Genomic DNA, 20920 nt, shown 5'->3' on the forward strand with positions numbered 1-20920 from the left:
CTCCGCTCGGCCCTGAAGTCTGGACCATTAGTGCTTTAGCTGGAATATCCACTAAACACTATTAGCACATTTGATAATCACTGAAATGATAATGAACCCAAAAATAATACACACAAGAACAATAATAATAGTCCTAAAAATATTACCAAAACCTGAAAATGCATTATCAACCTGTCCCCAAATATCCCAGGTATGTAATTTGTTTAAGGTCTCAAGTCCTCTTTTGTTTGCTTCATGAAATTCAGCTAGTGTGACATTTGGATCAGAAATGTACGAACAGCATTCACTCCCTACGATGGCACATGTACCTCCTTGAGAGGCTAGGATTGTATCTAATGCAAACCTATTCTGGAGAACGACTTTCTTCATTTAATTTACTTCTTGGGCAAGGGCAGAAATAACTATCAGATGCATTTATGTGATCTTGTAGGACATACGATAAAACCTGTATTTCAGCATTATTCTGAAGAAAACCATAACTAGGAATCAGCATTCCTAGTGCCACATTGAAAACTGCGAGATCCCTACGATGTCTAATAGTAGTTTGTTTATGGAGAACTTTCATCTCTTCCTGAGTAACTTTCCTAATCATAGGAATTAAATGAGCTAAATAACAACGTCCCATACTATCCTCAGGTAGTTTAGAGTAGGCAGTGTTTCCACAGACTAGGAAAATGCCTTCAGGGAGTTCTATTTCCTTGCCTCGATACAGATACTCATAGACTGGGTCTATACAAGAACTGGTTCCTAAATCAGTAATGGCTGAGTCTAAGTTCTTCCTAAAAACATCAATACAACCTGTTACCTTCTGGAGAGGTACGACTTTGAATTGATCAGTGTTTGTATGAACTCTGAGATTAGTTTGGTTGAAAAGTTTTCTCTGAGACTGGACAAAACAATCAATAATCTGACATTTTAACCCGGAAAAAACAATTGAATTTCTCCATTCTACAGTTGTGGAAAAGCCAGTACACGCTAACTGTGAAGTTAAAGGAACTGTATATACCTGTGTGAAGACAGCTTGAATATTATGAATTAACTGGGGTCCAGGTACTCTGGAAAAATTTATAACTCTAGCTAGTTCTAGTCGAGTAAATTCTCTTGGTTTCTGGTTTTGATTGACCTGCATAGTTAACTGTGTTAAAATGCTATTCTCTACCGTCGTAGGAATTAATTAATCTATCTACTCCTGCATGAAATTGACAAGATGAGACTTGTTCCCTAGTGGAGAATGTATGGGTTGCTAACCCTTGCCAGTCATATTGTAACCACTCAGCTTGTGTTAAGGGAATTGGATATAGGGTAGGTGATGATGTACTAGCCGGGACCTGTTGACAAATCCAACAATCATCATAATTCATTTTTGATGCAAATTCCCTTACCCCCCTTATAGCAGTGTTAGGATGGGTCTTCCGATCTGAGTTAGATGACCTGGTTAAATACTTGCTACAATTAATTTCCATAGTAGAGGGATAATCTGGAACAGGTTTGCAAATATCAGCATCATAGTTCTTGCTTCGAGCTACATTAATCACATCTCTGCTTAAAACACACCAATATGGCATTGCCCAACTCTTTTCATCAGCATTGGTCAGAGTCACCAGGGTAGATCCAAGGAACTTCTCATCGTCTTGGATTTTGACATCTGTAGAGCGTAACAGAGTCCAGTCATTCTTGTTCACAGTGTATATCCAACAGTCATTTAGGCGACACTTCTCTTTTGGGCAATAGAATGTCATTGGGGAATGCAAGGCGTCTTCTCTTCTAGATCGCAACTTCAATGTCGCGTTGTTTGAATCAGTTATGTGTAATGTTAGTTGCAGTGTGTGCAGGTGTGTGTGCGTGTGTGGTGCATCTTGTGAGGTCATGGCTGTGGAGTTTCTCCATGTTGCCATCATAACGACCATGAGAAGGAGGTGACCAGCAAGGTCATTTTTCCTCCGATTCCTCATCAGAGGAGAGGACAGTGTGGCGGCCCATAGCTTTGGCCTCTGAGCTCTCTGGTTCAGCTGCATCCTTGATCTCCTGGTGTTGGCGATCCCCTGGTGGACCGTCCTCTGCTGCTTGGACCCGTCGGCAATGGCTCGCATGGATCCACGAAGTCCTCTCAGCTACTTTGACAGCCGTCTGCGTGGTGAGTAGAACCTGGTACGGCCCGAGCCACCTCGGTGAGTTCCAGCTCCTTCGTCTGTGGTCGCGGATCAGGACCCAATCCCCAGGCTGGATGTGATGCAGGAACCCCTCCTTAGCCTCAGGAATGGCGGTCCTCACTTCCTCTATTTCTTTTTCTCCGCAGGTGGAGCAGTTGCTTGTAGGTCAGAAATGTCTGCCAGGGACAGTGGAGGAGTCTTGTCAGGGTCTGTGGATGGTACAGAGAGCATAGAAAGCACAGGGGAGGAAGCAGAGACAGCCGCAGTTTTTGCAGCGAGGTCAGCAGTCGAGTTACCGACAGAGACAGGATCAGAGCTTTTAACATGAGCTTGGCATTTACACACTGCTAGGCTAGATGGTAAAAGCATAGCTTCTAGAAGGTTGTTGATCAACACATGGTGTGCAATAGGTTTACCATTTGACGTGAGGAACCCACGGTTTCGCCAAAGGGAGCCAAAGTCATGCACAACTCCAAAAGCAAAACTACTGTCGGTGTAAATGGTTGCAGACTTGCCACTTGCTATTATACAAGCTCTGGTCAGAGTGAACAATTCAGCTGCTTGCGCTGAAAGGTGTTGTGGGAGTTTTGCTGATTCTAAAACTCCATCTAATGTTGTGACTGCATATGCAACAAGTGGTTGACCTGTTGTCGACCGCTGGGCTGATCCGTCCACAAAAAGCTCAAAATCAGGGTTAGAGAGAGGAACATCAGTGAGGTCTGAGCGTGGCTTATTGACCTCCTCTACTATAGCCACACAGTCATGTGGCTCCCCGTCTTCTGGAGTAGGAAGCAGAGTTGCAGGGTTAAGTACAGTGCATCTTTGAAGTGTAAGATTAGACATAGTCAACAGTACATTCTGGTAATGCAACAATCTTGCTGGGTGCAGGTGCGATGTCTTTGCCTGTAAAAGAAGAGCAGACACAGCATGCGGTACATGGACTACCAGCGGCCGCAGTGCTACTAGGTCTACAGAACTCAATACAGCCTCAGTAGTAGCTGCCACTGATCTCAAGCAGGACACGAGTCCTCTAACAACAGAGTCAAGTCTTTTGGAGAAATAGGCTACCGGTCTGTACCTATCTCCATGCTTCTGTGCTAATACTGCTGCCATGTAACCTTCCTTCTCGTTCGTGAACAGGTGGAAGGGCTTGTCATAGTCAGGAATACCTAAACAGGGTGCTGTGGACAGTCTTTGTTTAAGTGTCGTTAAAGCCAGTCTGGCTTCGTCAGTCCATGTAATTTTGTCTGAGGGAGCTAATTTCTGTCCATGAGCTAAATCAGATAGTGGTTGTGTTATCTCTGCAAAGTCAGGAATCCAAGCTCGGCAGTAACCTACAGTCCAAAGCAGTGACATCATCTGTTTTTTGGTTGTGGGCAGGGGAAGTGTAAGAATTACTTTAACACGGTCAGTCCCCAGTGCCTTGCCATCTTTTGTTATTAAGTGACCAAGGTATCTGACCTGCTCACATACCAACTGGATCTTGTTTCTAGAAACCTTGTGGCCATTTTCTGCAAGGAAAAACAACAGCGCTCTTGTATCCTCAATACATGACTCCTTGTTTCTACTGGCAAGAAGTAGGTCATCCATGTATTGAATGAGAGTGCTGCCTTTTGGCGGGATGAACCCTTCTAGGGTCCGTGCCAACTCGACATTAAAGATGGTTGGAGAGTCCACATATCCTTGAGGCATTACACACCAGGTATAACTCCGTCCTCGAAAGGTGAACGCGAACCACTCTCTGGAGTCAGGGTGAACAGGGATAGAGAAAAACGCATTACTCAAATCAATAACACTAAAATGTGTAGCTGTGGCAGGTATGGATGACAGAATGGTAACAGGGTTTGGAACAAGGGCTGTTCTAGCATGGACAGCTTCATTAACAATTCTCAAATCTTGAACAAATCTCCATTCACCTGAAGCCTTCCTCACAGGCAGAATAGGGGTGTTGCAAGGCGAGCTGTCAATCTCAACAATAGCACCTCTTTCTAATAAAGAGGCAATAAGCAATCCCCTCCTCTGCCTCTGTACTCAGAGGATACTGGGCACGTCTTGGACGGAATGATCCCTTTGGGTTGACGACTACTGGGTTGACATTCTTAATCCTGCCTATATCAAACTTATCTCTGGCCCACAATGAGTCGGGCACCCCCTGCAACACAGATGGATTTTCTATGCTGTCAGAAGGAATTTGGACAAACGTGGGGTTGAGGCGTTGACCCTGCATTCCACGAACCACAGGTGTCACCCATCTAAAAGGGAAGCAGCTTACCCCTGTTGTTGGAGAGTGTCTTACTTGGTGTGGATCTCCAACCCAGTCAGTAGCTTCCATTGCCGTCTGCAGCCACGTGCCTGTCTCCTCCTTGTTAACAAACTCAGAGACACCAAGTGAAATGTGTGGGACACCTTGTGTTTTATCATACAGCTGTTTCTGTGTCTCTGTCAGACACACAGAGAGAGCTGCATGATCAGGATCTACATACAGCATAGCACATTCAAGAACCTCATTACTTTGTGGTTGTAACCAGATTTTCTCAAAATCATGGTCTTGTTGTAGTGGGGATACATTTGCAGCGCAGTGTAATGTAGTATGTGGTGTGAGAGGGGTGTCATATGAATAACAGGAGTTCATTTTTGAGAACAGCTTAGAACGTTGGAGTGACATCTAATCATTATTTTCAATGTTCCAGGAATATGTCCAACTTGTCATAGGTTCTATAAACATGAGGTCGCGCAGTGGTGTTACCTGTTTAGGCCGGATAATGGTGACCCCATTTGAGTCACAGCACATCTGAAACCCTAGTTTGCACAGCAGATCTCTCCCCATTAGGTTAACAGGACAACAATGACAATAGATAAATTGGTGTTGGAATTCAGCATCATCCAACACAACAGGAAGTGACGTAGTCATTCTCTCAGATTTTTCAATACCTGCTGCACCAATGGTTTTTGCAACTTCATTTGTCAGTTTAGGAACAACATTAATCTTTGAGGAGCTTAGGACTGATGAGTGTGCCCCAGTGTCAGCTAAAAACATGAGTTGCTCTCCATTAACTTCTAAAGTTACGACTGGAAGCTCGGACGGTGTTGTATGCAGATTAAGGTATTGACAAATATGAACAACTTTCTCTTCATCCTGTACAGCTGTACTATCTGACGGTCCCTCAGTAAAACTCTCCGTCTGTTCCTGGCCTAGTCATGATTGTTGCTGTGGGTTGTTCAGGGGAATTCCAGCAGGTGGCGACGAACCCCAGGTTGCACGATTCTTTTTCTCATTTCGCCTGCGGTAACTGTGACAGTTTCTAATCCAGTGACCAGTTTTACCACAATGAAAACCCGCGTCAGTTCTGTCTCCGTTTTCGTTTCCCTCCCTCGGTTTCATCCTGTAGTCCATTTTGTTTCTATCCCTACGATTCTTGTTCATGTGACGACCCTATGGTCGTTGTTGTTTCGATGGCATTACCACTTTTCCTCCCCAACTTAGTTTTCTCAAACGCTTACCAGACAATTTGAGAATATCAAGCGGTGAGCTAGTAGTGGAACCCATAATGCACAAGAATCGCTTACGAAAAAACAAAACAAAGGACACTCTCCCACACTCCTACGTAACACAGAGATGAACGTCTCTCAGACTACTCACTAGCAGTTACGATTTACGGCCCTCAAAAACAGTGTCGGAAAAAAAATAAACAGTACTTTTACCTGGATAAAAAATAGGCGCGCTTAACAACACATACAAGACAGAGCCGAAACTCCAACAGTAAACAACAAAGACTAACAACCCCGTGCAGGGACACAGAACACAAAGGACGAACAAAGGCCTACGTTAAAACAAGCAAAAAAACATATGCCTGCCCGGCTGAACCACCAGCCTCTTGGTTGGAAGCTAAAACTCGTTTAGGCTATACCAACCACCCGGGATAAAGGGGAAAACGTTTCTCCAAGAAACGCGGATCGGACACTACCAAATCACTCCCAGTAGCTACCTTCGTTGAGAAAACATACAACGGCTTTGCGGTTTTAATTACACCCGCGACCGGCCAAAGGGGAAGCCCGTTCTGTGCCAACTTTGGCGTATTACACCAATTTAACCGTTCTAAACTGCAACCGATAAACAACCTAAACTGTACATCAACTGCAGGGGAACAAGTCACAAGACCAAAGTCACACTTCTTCTGAAAGGCAAAATCCCTAGTAACGAAACAAGGACGAAGTCAAAGAACAATACAACATCATATATCGCTATTGTTGAGTTACAACTACTTAGATCGTCACTAAACCCACCCCGGGGGTTTTTGTTTTCAACAATCCAGACCAACACAATCTGAAACGAAACTAAGGCAAATACCAAGCACAAAAGGATTCGTTTTTCAACGTACCGTGAGTTTAGCCGAGTGAAACCAACGAGGCGGACTTCTCCAAACCAATGCGAATAGGCGCAAAGAGAGAAGATTTTCCAGAGCTCGCTACTGCTCCGCACGTCTGCTTCTTCGTCGTCCACTCCAGGCGAACCTCACAGTAGCCGATCCCGTCCCGAGTCGCCAATTGTTGTAGAAGTTTCTGATCTTAAGTCAAAAATCAAGTATTTGCCCAGGTTCGCACAAAAAGGTTCAGTCAGATTTATTAAGAAAACAATACGATTGCAAAAGGACCTCAAGATAAAACACAGAGTGGTTCATCAGAACAGAAGTGAGCCTAAGCTCGTCTAGTACCGCCTTATATGTGCTCAAACAAGGATGTGATGCTAGCCGACATTTGGTTGGCTGACTCGTCTATATACGTCATAGTAAGGTGACGGATATCAAACAATGGTCGAGGGATGAAAAGAAAAGCGCGGTACACTTTGAATATAGACAAAGGAACAAAAGGCCTGAGCCAGGACGGGAAGGTTGAGGTGTGAGGCCTTCCTGTCCTGGTGAGGAAACAACAATAGGGGTCTGTCTTAAAAGAGAAGTGAGGAAGACAGAGGTTCAGGAGGTGTTTGGAATTACAAAAGAGAGAGAGGAACAAAGGTTTAAGGTGTTTACAATATCAAAAGGCAGGGGACTGGATCAATAGGTTTTAAAGAACAGAAAGCTATCTGAATAGTCTTGAGACTAGTTGTAAAATTCTATGACAATTCCCCTGTCCGTGTCAGTGTTTTAGTGTCAGCTGATTTGGGCCCCTCTCTCCCAGGTCCACTAATCAATCCAAGATGTCTCTCGTTTCCACGGCAGCCATAGCGGGGGCCCCGCACCACCATAAATACAGTAACAGCTTTCTTAAATATGTGACAAAATACTGTTAAAGTTTTACAGGCTGGGCCTCTGTCTGCACTCTGCTTTACCAGGGGCATGGAGCTGCTCTTCCACCTGTGAGAGAGAGAGAGAAGGAGGGAGGAGAGAAGGAGATGAGATAGAAGGAGGGAGGAGAGGAGGGGAGAGAAGGAGGGAGGAGAGGAGGAGGGAAGGAGAGAAGGAGGGAAGGAGAGAAGGAGGGAGGAGAGAAGGAGGGGAGAGAAGGAGGGAAGGAGAGAAGGAGGGAGGAGAGAAGGAGGGAAGGAGAGAAGGAGGGAGGAGAGAAGGGAGGAGAAAAGGAGGGGGGCTGAAACAGCTGCTTGTTCATTCTCTCCCGCTGAGTTTTATCCTGGCGAACTCTCTCTCTCTCTCTCTGTCTCGCTCTCCCTCCCTCTCTCTCTCTCTCTCTGTCTCGCTCTACCTCTCTCTCTCTCTCTCTCTCTCTCTGTGTGTGTGTGTGTGTGTTAAGTCTTCAGTATTATGAAATCAACCCCCTGTTGAACCCTTTTGCATTCACTTTGTGCCTGTGAATCTCTCAAGATTGTGTGTGTGTGTTACTCTCTGCATCTTGCGAATGGCCTTCTGGTTTAACCCTAATTATACAGATGTGGGAAGTTAGAAATGTCACATGCTGCAGCATTTCACCTTCGCGGTATTTGGCAGGGAAATCCCGTTGGAATTCTCGTGGGATTTCAGACGGTGTTATTTCGTTTTAGTGATGCACCACCGCCAGGTGGCGTCTTTGAGCAGATTTAGCAGGCTGGGCTCAGTGTTTTTCTCCAAGCATCATTAATTTTCACATTCTTTAATTTGAATGCTCTGTTGTAAAGCACTTTGAGCTGAATTTATCTGTATGAAAGGTGCTATACAAATAACGTTTAATTGTTATTATTACCTTGTACTCAAACAATTTTTTTCTCCATCTGGATGTAATTGAATTATTATGAACACATATATCTACAGTATCTATCTCTGTAACTGACGGTGGGTCAAGACGTGGTGTCTGTTAAGTCAAATGCGCAAAATAACAGTATTGTAAATATATTTGTTAGTAAAGTGTGGTGAAAGTGAGGGTTTTGCATTTTGTTTCTGGAACGCATTCAACTGGTACTCGTAAACCCCGGAAGTACATTTGAAGATGGGGCACCACCTACTGTAGCTGAGCGCAGAAAAATACAAAGAAAAAATAAGCTTGATCGGAGGTGTGGATCCATACAAAATTGACATAGTCGCCATGAGTAAAGATCACTCATTATTGCCAATTATATCTGGACATTAGCTATCTTGTGCATACAGAGCGGAAGGTTTGACAGTGAGTGCGATGCACACTATACGCCGATCATAACCCGATAATGGTAGGCTAATAATGCGATTATTGAAATGGTCTTGTGAATGCCTTTATCTGGTTTCCAAAATCGGGGTAAGGTCTTAACATTAGAACCGCCAAAGACGTCCATTGGACGATTGTGGGTTTTTCAACCGCGCGTAAGAGCAGAGTGCATTATTGTTTTATTCATATATCAACTAGATAATAATGAGTAGCCTAGTAGGCTATAAAATTAATTCAATAGTGCCTAAGCCTAAGTTGTACAGTACAATCACAAGACGCATAGGCCTAGCCTACCGTAAAAAGCGTTGCGTTCTCATAGGCCTATATTTACTTAGATAATTATTAATTTGATCATTATTATGTATCTATGTTCTATGCTGCATCTGTACAGTAGGCTACTGTTTTATTTGGATCCTTGGCCAAAATGCTGTTCTTGTAGACGTTTCATTGAATATTTTCCTTTTGTGAAGTGTAGGCTATACTATTCTTGTTAAAGTGCGGCCTATATAGGCTTCATTCTAAAAAATATGAGAAAGGCGTCATAGGCCTACAGACACATACAAATCATATGATGTTGCTTTCAGTAACATTAAAAACAATCATAAATCATGCAAAGTTTAAGGCCACGACTTCATCAGCTAGTGTTGGCATGATCTAGGCTAGATGCTCATATATCCGTTGAAAATAATTCCCTCTAAGCACAATTTTAATTGTATTAAAATAGGCTAAAATTAAATTTCCACATATTCTGATTCCTTCTACATAAAAAAACAGAATTTATTTTTTATGTGTAGGCTAGGCTTCTGCGATGAACAAAACAGCCACAATGTAGCCTGCTTATAGCGAGCGAGAGGGCAGTCTACCATAAAGTGTATAGCCTAACCATAATGTAATATATCTAGACTACATGCATTGTGGTATTTATTTATATAGCCCAGCCTGCTTTGTTTCTCAATAACCAGTTATGTCATCCTCTGAGTCCGAATAAGCAGGCTAATAGACTGGCAGCTCTCAATGCCTTCCCAATCAATGAGACATGGTTGTAAAAATGATATTTTATTGATGAAAAGGGTAAAACTGAAAAACATGGAAAGAGTCATTGCATTGATCGATGCAGTCCGTTCAAATAGCCATCAAAAGATAAAGTAGACCCATTTAAAATTATCAATTACATCTTCAAATCCCTTCTAATCTTGGCCTTTGATAGGGTTTTTTCACGCCCTACTGCCAATTATATCCGGACATTAACTATCTTGTGCATACAGAGCACAAACAATGAAACAATGAAACAAATAGATTTCCTCCCTGTCTGTCTGTGGCATTCGCTACCAGCAAACACTGAAAATACAGGTCCTCAATTTACTTAGATTAGACTAGCCTATCCAACTGGACCACTCCAATGAATGTTGAACGTAGCCTACTTTTATTCTTTAGGTTTTACAGAATCGGCCTACAATGTCCACACATGCATGCGCCATATCTGACTAGCTTGCCACTCGCCAGCGAACCTGGACTAGACTATTGTAACACCCCCCCCCCCCTACAAATTCTTTTATATTCAAAGAAACTGGATGGACCGGTTTCCTAGCCCTGGATCGTGGGGAGGGGGGTAGCCTACGTTAGCGGGTGCTTTGCCATGACCGGCCATTCCACAGGTGTTGGATTGAATTTGCTTGTTTGATTGATAGATGGATGGATTTAACGTCCAAAGTATTGTGCAAGTATTGTATAGGCCCATGTGTAAGATATTAATGGTTGTAACCATGAACTCAGCCAGAGGTAGGCCCTACTGTAGATGATCAGCATTTTCACCAGTCTCAATTGATGCTTCCCTACGTGTTGCCATTCGTTTAAACCACCATCTTATCTAGACTACTTCTGTTGCTGCATTTTTACATTCATACTTTCATGATTTTAGAGCGCAATCAACATTTTCCAGGATTCCAATAAGTCCATCCATTCATCCAACTTTGTGCTGAGCGCAGCGCAGGCTGGTAGCCTACTGTCAAGGATCATGACTGATGCACTCCCTTAACACGTCTTGCAACTCCCCAGACCATAAAGAGAATTTCAATATGAAAGACCTTAAGTGGGGTATTCCAGGAGGTAGTGTGAATGAATTTCAAGTCTCAACAAAGTGTTCTGTTTTCCCCCTTGACTGTTGTTCTAAACTTTGTAGTTCGTTCTCATTGATCAGTCTGTTAGAACTACAAATTATTCCGTGTGACATCACTTCCCTGTCCTCTTCCCCCTGAAACTATGTCACTTCCTTTTTCACTGTATAACCTAACGACCCCGTCCTCCCGTGAACTCACTCTTGCCTGGATTCACTTCCTGTGCTGAGTCCGACTCTGCAGAATCGTAAACAGAATAAAACTATTGCCTTTGTTTAAAACCAACTTGATCGACCACTCAGCGTGTTCTTTGACAATCTAAACTAAAGCAAGAGGTAAATTCCTTAACAGTAGCCTAATGTAGCACGTCGTCGGTCTTCATGACGCACTGTTATGCTTGTTTGCTGTGTAGATCCAGTCATATAAGCGGGCATCTCGTCCGGCGATTTGAAACAGCTGGTCAGTTCACCCCAAAAAGAATAGCCAAGCGAAGGACAAAAATTAAACCACTAACGTTACTGCTGGTCTTGAAACAACTGTGTTAGCCTAGTTCCATATGAGAACACTCCTCGGTCCAATTCTGTACAGTAGATCAGCCTGAGTCCATGTAGTTGCTAGCTAACTGGTCCAGTAGCTAGCTAGCTAGCTAACTGACCCATGACCCCTGACGTCTGACCCCTGTGTCACATGGATTGTGTTTGTGTGTACATTCCATTAATATCCGAAGCAATGACGTTTCATGTAGTGTTCCAAACTGTTAAATTATTCCCTATGTAGTTCACTATATGGGTAACACTACATAGGGAGTGAGTGAACCATTTCAAACACATCTCTAGTCAGCTCCGTTAGCTAGCCTACTCATCCTGATGCCATGTTCCATATGAGAACACTCTGCTAGCCAGCTAGCTAGCTAGCTAGTTAGCCTACTGTATTAAATCTCGAATTGTCCCGATACCTTGTTCCATATGAGTTAACATATATAGACCCAACGACATTTACAGAGATATATACTATAGATAAATAGGCTTTGTTCGTAATAATTAAATTACAACCAGACAGAGAACAAGGAGTTTGAGTTCACATAGTTGTTAGCTAACTGGTACAGTAGTTAGCTAGCTAGTTGACCCATGACCCCTGACGCCTGTGTAATGGATTTTAACTGATCTAGTCAAAAAAGGATTTACCAAGATTCGCTCAAAAGGTTAAGTCTGGTTTATTGAGGAAACATACGAGCGCAAGGACTTTCTGGACAACGCAACAAGAGTGGTTTATCCAGAGAAGTGAAGTCCCTTGGTCTTGCTCTGCCTTATATTCAAGCAAAACACAGGTACGGCGCCTTCAGGATGTGATTGGCTAATCCATTGTACGTCATATGAAATGGCAGGCGTGGCCGAGAATACAGACATGTGACATGAGAAAAGGCGGCAATTTCTTGGAGACAAAAGGACAAAGGATGGTTATTCTGGAGTAGACATTTCTGAGTGTGTGGACCTCCTGGAGGCCACCCTGTCTATGTGAACGGTTGAGGGAGGTGGTGAATTACAAAAGGAGAGAGAGAACAAAGGTTTAAGGTGTTTGGGATAGAAAGGTCTTGAGGCCAGATGTAAATTCTATAACACCTGACCCCTGTGTCACGTGAATGGTGTTTGTTTACGTTGCAGTCTAGCTTACAATAGCTTCTCATGCCGTTCACTACCATTCCATATTTTTTCTGATTAAAAACTCATGACGGTTTTCTCTTCCTGCTTCTGCCTAAGCACTCCACTATACCACAATACAACGGTGTCATGTTTTACCGAAGGAGAAGTGGAGAAGACGGTAGCTATCAGTGGCTAAAGCAGTTAGCTAATGTTAAGATCATTCCTGTAGCTGTTTTGCTGCTAATGTGAGTTCGTCTCCGTTCCTGCCCGAGAAACAGAAGTTGAACTAATAGCATCAAAATAGCTACAGGAATCATCGTTGTAAAGTTAGCTATCTGCTTTTTAGCCACCGACATCTACCGTTATTATTATGGAAGCTGCTGTTGTGAGCTAACTTGCTATCACGGTAGCAGACAGCACTAAAGTTGACAAAATCACACTTGCACATCATTAGAATTCCAACCATTTATATGGAATTTACCATTCAACTAAACATGGAACCTGAATACTACCTGATATTTCAACCTGCTGCCATCAGTGATCGGCGCGTCATGAATATCCTACGCAATGACATTCCATGTAGTGTCCAAAAACGGTTAAATCATTCCCTATGTAGTTCACTATGAGTAACACTACAAAGGGAATAGAGAGTGAGTGAACCATTTCAAACACATCTCTAGTCAGCTCTGTTAGCTAGCTTACTCGTCCTGATGCCATGTTCCATATGAGAACACTCAGTTAGCCTACTGTATTAAACCTCTACTTGTCCCGATACCTTGTTCCATATGAGTTACCAGATATAGACCCGACGACAGTTTCAGAGATAGATACTATAGATAGATAGGCTTTGTTCGTAATAATTAAATTACAACCAGACAGAGAACAAGGAGTTTGAGAACAAGGTAGGCTCATCTAATGTGTGAGATGAGCTACAGCAATGGGTCAATGAGTAGCCTAGTATTACTGCGCCCTCTATGGGCATGCGAGCGGTGGTGCGGAATGCGGTAAAGCGTCTGTTAGAATAACGCGAGTCAAGTGACATTCTTATGTTCTCACATCTGTATGGCGTAGTGCGTTTGTTGAAATAGTTCTGGCCCAAATGGAGCTTTTGTTTCAATATTTGGTTTGAGAATGCGATATATTTCACATGACAGCATAATGACACCGGTAAGATCACACCCTGCACTTCCTGCCTTGAAAATGCATGTTTATCATAGTTTTTAGCAGAGGCCCATAGACCTCCATTATAAAGGGGGTTCGCGCACAAAGGAAAAAGGAGCTAGCTCACTACTACACGGTTCGGTTAAATGTTGGTGTGCGGATCAGTTAAATGTTGGTGTGTACGGATCAGTTAAATGTTGGTGTGTATGGATCAGTTAAATGTTGGTGTGTACGGATCAGTTAAATGTTGGTGTGTACGGATCAGTTAAATGTTGGTGTGTACGGATCAGTTAAATGTTGGTGTGTTCGGATCAGTTAAATGTTGGTGTGTATGGATCAGTTAAATGTTGGTGTGTACGGATCAGTTAAATGTTGGTGTGTACGGATCAGTTAAATGTTGGTTTGTATGGATCAGTTAAATGTTGGTGTGTACGGATCGGTTTCATTGAGGACAAAGCAACATTTGAGCTAAACTTGCTATGACAGCGGCGTTCCCCTTTAAACATAATAAACGAAATAGAGGAGAGAGGGAGAGACACTAGGGAGGAGTGAGGGAGAGACACTAGGGAGGAGAGAGGGACAGACACTAGGGAGAAGAGAGGGAGAGACACTAGGGAGGAGAGAGGAAGAGACTAGGGAGGAGAGAGGGAGAGACACTAGGGAGGAGAGAGGAAGAGACACTAGGGAGGAGAGAGGGAGAGACACTAGGGAGGAGAGAGGGAGAGACTAGGGAGGAGAGAGAGAGACACTAGGGAGGAGAGAGGGAGAGACACTAGGGAGGAGAGAGGGAGAGACTAGGGAGGAGAGAGAGAGACACTAGGGAGGAGAGAGGGAGAGACACTAGGGAGGAGAGAGGGAGAGACACTAGGGAGGAGAGAGGGAGAGACACTAGGGAGGAGAGAGGGAGAGACACTAGGGAGGAGAGAGGAAGAGACACTAGGGAGGAGAGAGGCAGAGACACTAGGGAGGAGAGAGGGAGAGACACTAGGGAGGAGAGAGGGAGAGACTACAGAGGAGAGAGGGAGAGTACTAGAGAGGAGAGAGGGAGAGACACTAGGGAGGAGAGAGGGAGAGACTAGGGAGGAGAGAGGGAGAGACACTAGGGAGGAGAGAGGGATATACTAGAGAGGAGAAAGAGAGACAGTAGGGAGGAGAGAGAGAGAGACTAGAGAGGAGAGAGGGAGAGACACTAGGGGGGAGAGAGGGAGAGACTAGAGAGGAGAGAGGGAGAGACTAGAGAGGAGAGAGAGAAACACTAGGGAGGAGAGAGGGAGAGACTAGGGAGGAGAGAGGGAGACACTAGGGAGGAGAGAGGGAGAGACTAGAGAGGAGACAGAGAGAGACACTAGGGAGGAGAGAGGGAGAGAATAGAGAGCAGAGAGGGAGAGACACTAGGGAGGAGAGAGGGAGAGACACTAGGGAGGAGAGAGGGAGAGACACTAGAGAGGAGAGAGGGAGTGACTAGGGAGGAGAGAGGGAGAGACTAGAGAGGAGAGAGCGAGAGACACTAGGGAGGAGAGAGAGAGAGACACTAGGGAGGAGAGAGGGAGAGACTAGAGAGGAGAGAGGGAGAGACACTAGGGAGGAGAGAGGGAGAGACTAGAGAGGAGAGAGGGAGAGACTAGAGAGGAGAGAGGGAGAGACACTAGGGAGGAGAGAGGGAGAGACTAGAGAGGAGAGAGCGAGAGACACTAGGGAGGAGAGAGGGAGAGACTAGAGAGGGAGAGACACTAGGGAGGAGAGAGGGAGAGACACTAGGGAGGAGAGAGGGAGAGACTAGAGAGGAGAGAGGGAGATACACTAGAGAGGAGAGAGGGAGAGACACTAGGGAGGAGAGAGGGAGAGACACTAGAGAGGAGAGAGGGAGTGACTAGGGAGGAGAGAGGGAGAGACTAGAGAGGAGAGAGCGAGAGACACTAGGGAGGAGAGAGAGAGAGACACTAGGGAGGAGAGAGGGAGAGACTAGAGAGGAGAGAGGGAGAGACACTAGGGAGGAGAGAGGGAGAGACTAGAGAGGAGAGAGGGAGAGACTAGAGAGGAGAGAGGGAGAGACACTAGGGAGGAGAGAGGGAGAGACTAGAGAGGAGAGAGCGAGAGACACTAGGGAGGAGAGAGGGAGAGACTAGGGAGGAGAGAGGGAGAGACTAGAGAGGAGAGAGGGAGAGACACTAGGGAGGAGAGAGGGAGAGACACTAGGGAGGAGAGAGGGAGAGACACTAGAGAGGAGAGAGGGAGAGACTAGAGAGGAGAGAGGGAGAGACACTAGGGAGGAGAGAGGGAGAGACTAGAGAGGAGAGAGGGAGAGACTAGAGAGGAGAGAGGGAGAGACACTAGGGAGGAGAGAGGGAGAGACTAGAGAGGAGAGAGGGAGAGACACTAGGGAGGAGAGAGGGAGAGACACTAGGGAGGAGAGAGGGACAGACACTAGGGAGGAGAGAGGGAGAGACACTAGGGAGGAGAGAGGGAGAGACACTAGGGAGGAGAGAGGGAGAGACTAGAGAGGAGAGAGGGAGAGACACTAGGGAGGAGAGAGGGAGAGACACTAGGGAGAAGAGAGGGAGAGAGGAGAGAGAGAGACATTAGGGAGGAGAGAGGGAGAGACACTAGGGAGGAGAGAGGGAGAGACACTAGGGAGGAGAGAGGGAGAGACACTAGGGAGGAGAGAGGGAGAGACACTAGGGAGGAGAGAGGGAGAGACACTAGGGAGGAGAGAGGGAGAGACACTAGGGAGGAGAGAGGGAGAGACACTAGGGAGGAGAGAGGGAGAGACTAGAGAGGAGAGAGGGAGAGACACTAGGGAGGAGAGAGGGAGAGACACTAGGGAGGAGAGAGGGAGAGACACTAGGGAGGAGAGAGGGAGAGACACTAGGGAGGAGAGAGGGAGAGACACTAGGGAGGAGAGAGGGAGAGACACTAGGGAGGAGAGAGGGAGAGACACTAGGGAGGAGAGAGGGAGAGACACTAGGGAGGAGAGAGGGAGAGACTAGAGAGGAGAGAGGGAGAGACACTAGGGAGGAGAGAGGGAGAGACTAGAGAGGAGAGAGCGAGAGACACTAGGGAGGAGAGAGGGAGAGACTAGAGAGGTGAGAGGGAGAGACACTAGGGAGGAGAGAGGGAGAGACACTAGGGAGGAGAGAGGGAGAGACACTAGGGAGGAGAGAGGGAGAGAATAGAGAGCAGAGAGGGAGAGACTAGGGAGGAGAGAGGGAGAGACACTAGGGAGGAGAGAGGGAGAGACGAGAGAGGGAGAGACTAGAGAGGAGAGAGGGAGAGACTAGGGAGGAGAGAGGGAGAGACTAGAGAGGAGAGAGGGAGAGACACTAGGGAGGAGAGAGGGAGAGACTAGAGAGGAGAGAGCGAGAGACACTAGGAAGGAGAGAGGGAGAGACTAGAGAGGAGCGAGGGAGAGACTAGGGAGGAGAGAGGGAGAGTACTATGGTCCAACCTGAAACGGATATGACCCACGCACATGCACAGGGGGGGGGCATCATCCTTGGTGGAGGTCGGGCAGGGTTCCGGCCGTACTATACTAAGCTAATACTACACTAATACTTCCACAAAGCTTTTAGAAAAAGCAAAGTATTGTTAGAAGGAGAAAAGTATTGCTTTTCTCTCCCCCAGAAGTAATGATTTGATGGATCTGACATGAATGTTGTGTTTATCTGTCTGAGATGTCTTTGGTTCCCACCTCTAATAAGGCTTGCAAGATTATAGTATTACGATGCTGGTAGAGTGATCAGGAGTTTTAATACTATTGGCTCACACATCTTGTTAGGGTTCGTTTTTTATGCTATCTAATCGCATTAAAGACTGCACAGTCAACTTTTTTGATTCAGCGTATCATAATGAAATAATTGCCGATTGCACAGTGTAATATCAATACACCAGTGTGAGGTAATCCTAAACCTAGAATCTGCCTTTCAACCCATCCAATGTAGGAGTTGTTGACTGATATTCCATATCAAAGTAACCAGTGCTAAATAATTCACTGAGCTGAGATTCTCCCTTTCTGTTTTCTCCAGTGATCTACAATGGCTACACATTATAAAAAACATCTAGTGGCCACTCTGCAGCATCTAATATCCACGGATTTGAAGACGTTTAAATGGTACCTGAAGGAGCCAGTTCTGGACACATTCACTCCCATCCCAGCTGGTATGTTGGGGAATCTTGACATATTTGATACAGTGGACTTGATGGTGGAGACCTACAACCCTAATGGTGCTCTGAAGATCTCACTGGCGATCTTGAGGCAAATGGACCAGAATCATCTTGCTGATCAGCTGGAGGAAAAGACAGGTATATATTTTTCTTGCATTGTGTCCATAAATTGCATAATCCATAATCATATGCCATGCTTCAATGCATGTTAAAGACTATGGACAGTAATATTTTGAAAATTCCATTTTGTTATGATCACATTTTGTTCACAAGCAGGGATGTGTCCAAATTGCCTAAAATTCCTTGACATTTCAGTTTTGTCATTGAATTTATATCCCAATGCTAATGTGAAAAATAGAAAGATACATTGAACAGGTGTTTTTCTTTTTCTCACTTTTCCCAGCTCCAGCATCTGGTGGTAATCCCCAACAGCTGAGTGAAAGTAAGCACAATGCACACCTGTGATGATAAGGCGTCAGCCAACAGAAATACATGTGAAAATAAAGTGGCTCACCGCACACTCGAATCTCTGATGCAAAAAAAAAAATTTAGACACTTGATTTTAACAATAATAGTATTAGACATTTAAAAAAATGTCTGTAGCTAAGCTGCCTTCATCAGAGTTAATCTGACTGTTGACAAAATTGACTGCAGTTAAATGGACTGGTACACAGGTGAAAATTATCAGTCTATCCTGACCACCAAAGACAGCCCAAATGCCACAGAGCATGTGCAGTTAATTTCAAATGCATAGACTTTGTGTGGAACAGAACTTCAGGAGACCAAAATATGGTCAAATCAAAAATGTATTGACCAGAGCCTATTGGAGGGGTCAGAACGGCAGCTCTACTGCTGTTCCAATGGAGGGCCTCAGCTTTTAACCTGGCCTCATCTTTTAACCTGGCCTCAGCTTTTAACCTGGCCTCATCTTTTAACCTGGCCTCAGCTTTTAACCTGGCCTCATCTTTTAACCTGGCCTCATCTTTTAACCTGGCCTCAGCTTTTAACCTGGCCTCAGCTTTTAACCTGGCCTCATCTTTTAACCTGGCCTCAGCTTTTAACCTGGCCTCAGCTTTTAACCTGGCCTCATCTTTTAACCTGGCCTCATCTTTTAACCTGGCCTCATCTTTTAACCTGGCCTCATCTTTTAACCTGGCCTCAGCTTTTAACCTGGCCTCAGCTTTTAACCTGGCCTCAGCTTTTAACCTGGCCACAGGCCAGGGATCACATTACAGTCACATTTGCATAGAAACAATGTTCATTAAACCGGATACATTCACAGAGAGTCAACTAAGATTCTTAATGGTCAATGTGTCAGCAGATATTGACTCAGGACAGGACAAGACAAAAAAGCTATATGATGTAATCAACTCTCCTTAAATCGACACAGTTCCAACTGAATTAATGTTATTCAATATTCTATAAAAATGATTACTGCATGAGATGAATACAGACATGAGATTAATGCAATACAGGATAAATATATACTACACATGGTAAATCATCTAACTGACATACATGAGAGAGTAGAGGGTTGAGGGAGAGACTTATAATGTGAGTACTTCTGACAATAATGTTTATATATTATGTTTATGGATGCTCTATACATTAAGACATATTATGAAAGAGTTTTTGTATGTATTGTATTGAAGGTATAGGCTGAACCAGTTTTAACATTTTTTAAATCAATACATAATTTGTTTTATAGTGTGTCAGTTATAAAAGAGGATAATATGATAAACTGCTAATTTACTTTAATTATATGAAGAAGATTATTTGATTCTAATCGTTCCTTTGAGCTTGATTAAACAATTGAGTTTAATTTGCAGAATATGCAGTGTACAAACAGAAACATCGATTACAACTTAAATCAAAGTACCAGAAAATATTTGATGAGATGACAAAGCATGGTAAGAAAACCATTCTGAACAAGATCTACACAGAGCTTTACATCACAGAGGCTGGGAGTGGAGACATCAATAAAGAACATGAGGTGAGACAGATTGAGACAACAGACAGAAAATCAGAAAGACCAGAGGAATCAATCACATGCAATGGCATATTTACACCTGGATCTAGAGAAAGCATCAGAACTGTGCTGACAAAGGGAATAGCTGGCATTGGAAAAACAGTCTCTGTGGGACAGTTCATTCTAGACTGGGCTGAAGGAAAGGCTAATGAAGACATTGACTTCATTTTCCCACTCCCGTTTCGACAACTGAATTTGTTTGACCAGGAGAAGCGCAACTTGATCAATATAGTTCATGAATGCTGCAAAGAAATTGAGAAGGAGTTTCTTCAACAAATTTTCACAACTTTGCCAAAACCTGACAAGAGAGAATTCAGAGTTTTGTTTATCTTGGATGGTCTTGATGAGTTCCGGATGACCCTGAACTATGAGAAGTACAAGAGCTGTGAGGATGTCACAGAGTCAACCTCAATAGATGTGCTGCTCACAAATCTCATCACCAGGAACCTGTTTCCCTCTGCCCTGCTCTGGATAACCTCCAGACCTGTAGCTGCTAATAAGATCCCTTCTCATCTTATTGATTTGGTGACAGAGGTACGAGGGTTCAATGACAAACAGAAGGAGGATTACTTCAGGAAGACATGTGAAGATGAGAACCAGGCCAATAGAATCATCAAATACATCAGGGAATCAAGGAGTCTCTTCATCATGTGCCATGTTCCAGTATTCTGTCAGATCATTGCATCAGTTCTTGAGAAGATTAGTGGAGAAGCGTTGCCCACAACTCTGACTCAAATATACACCCACTTCCTGGTTTACCAGTTGAAAAAGAAGAATGTGAAGTATCATGGGAAACAAGAGGCAGATCAAGCCTGGAATGAAGAGAACAGTAAGATGGTTCAATCGCTGGGAAAGCTGGCCTTTCAACAACTGGAAACTGGAAAACTGAATTTCTACAAGGACGACCTAAAAGAGTGTGGCATTGATGTCAGGGAAGCTAACTACTTAGGAGTGTGCACTGAAATCTTCAAAGTAGATGAAGGGGGGTGGGAGGACAAAGTGTATTCCTTTGTGCACCTGACCATCCAGGAGCTATTTGCTGCTCTGCATGTGTTTCTA

The 20920-nt window shown here is 44.3% G+C and overlaps 1 protein-coding gene across 1 annotated transcript in view; it reads left to right on the forward strand.

The window, feature by feature from the left end:
* The window catches only part of LOC311322638 (NACHT, LRR and PYD domains-containing protein 12-like), a gene marked incomplete at its 3' end in the record, with an annotated part of 224402 nt that overhangs the window by 163093 nt on the left and 40389 nt on the right, over positions 1-20920 (forward strand). The gene's annotated exons all lie outside the window — the stretch shown is intronic.

This window comes from Borostomias antarcticus (genome assembly GCF_949987555.1).
Source record: "Borostomias antarcticus genome assembly, chromosome: 20".
Taxonomy (NCBI): domain Eukaryota; kingdom Metazoa; phylum Chordata; class Actinopteri; order Stomiiformes; family Stomiidae; genus Borostomias; species Borostomias antarcticus.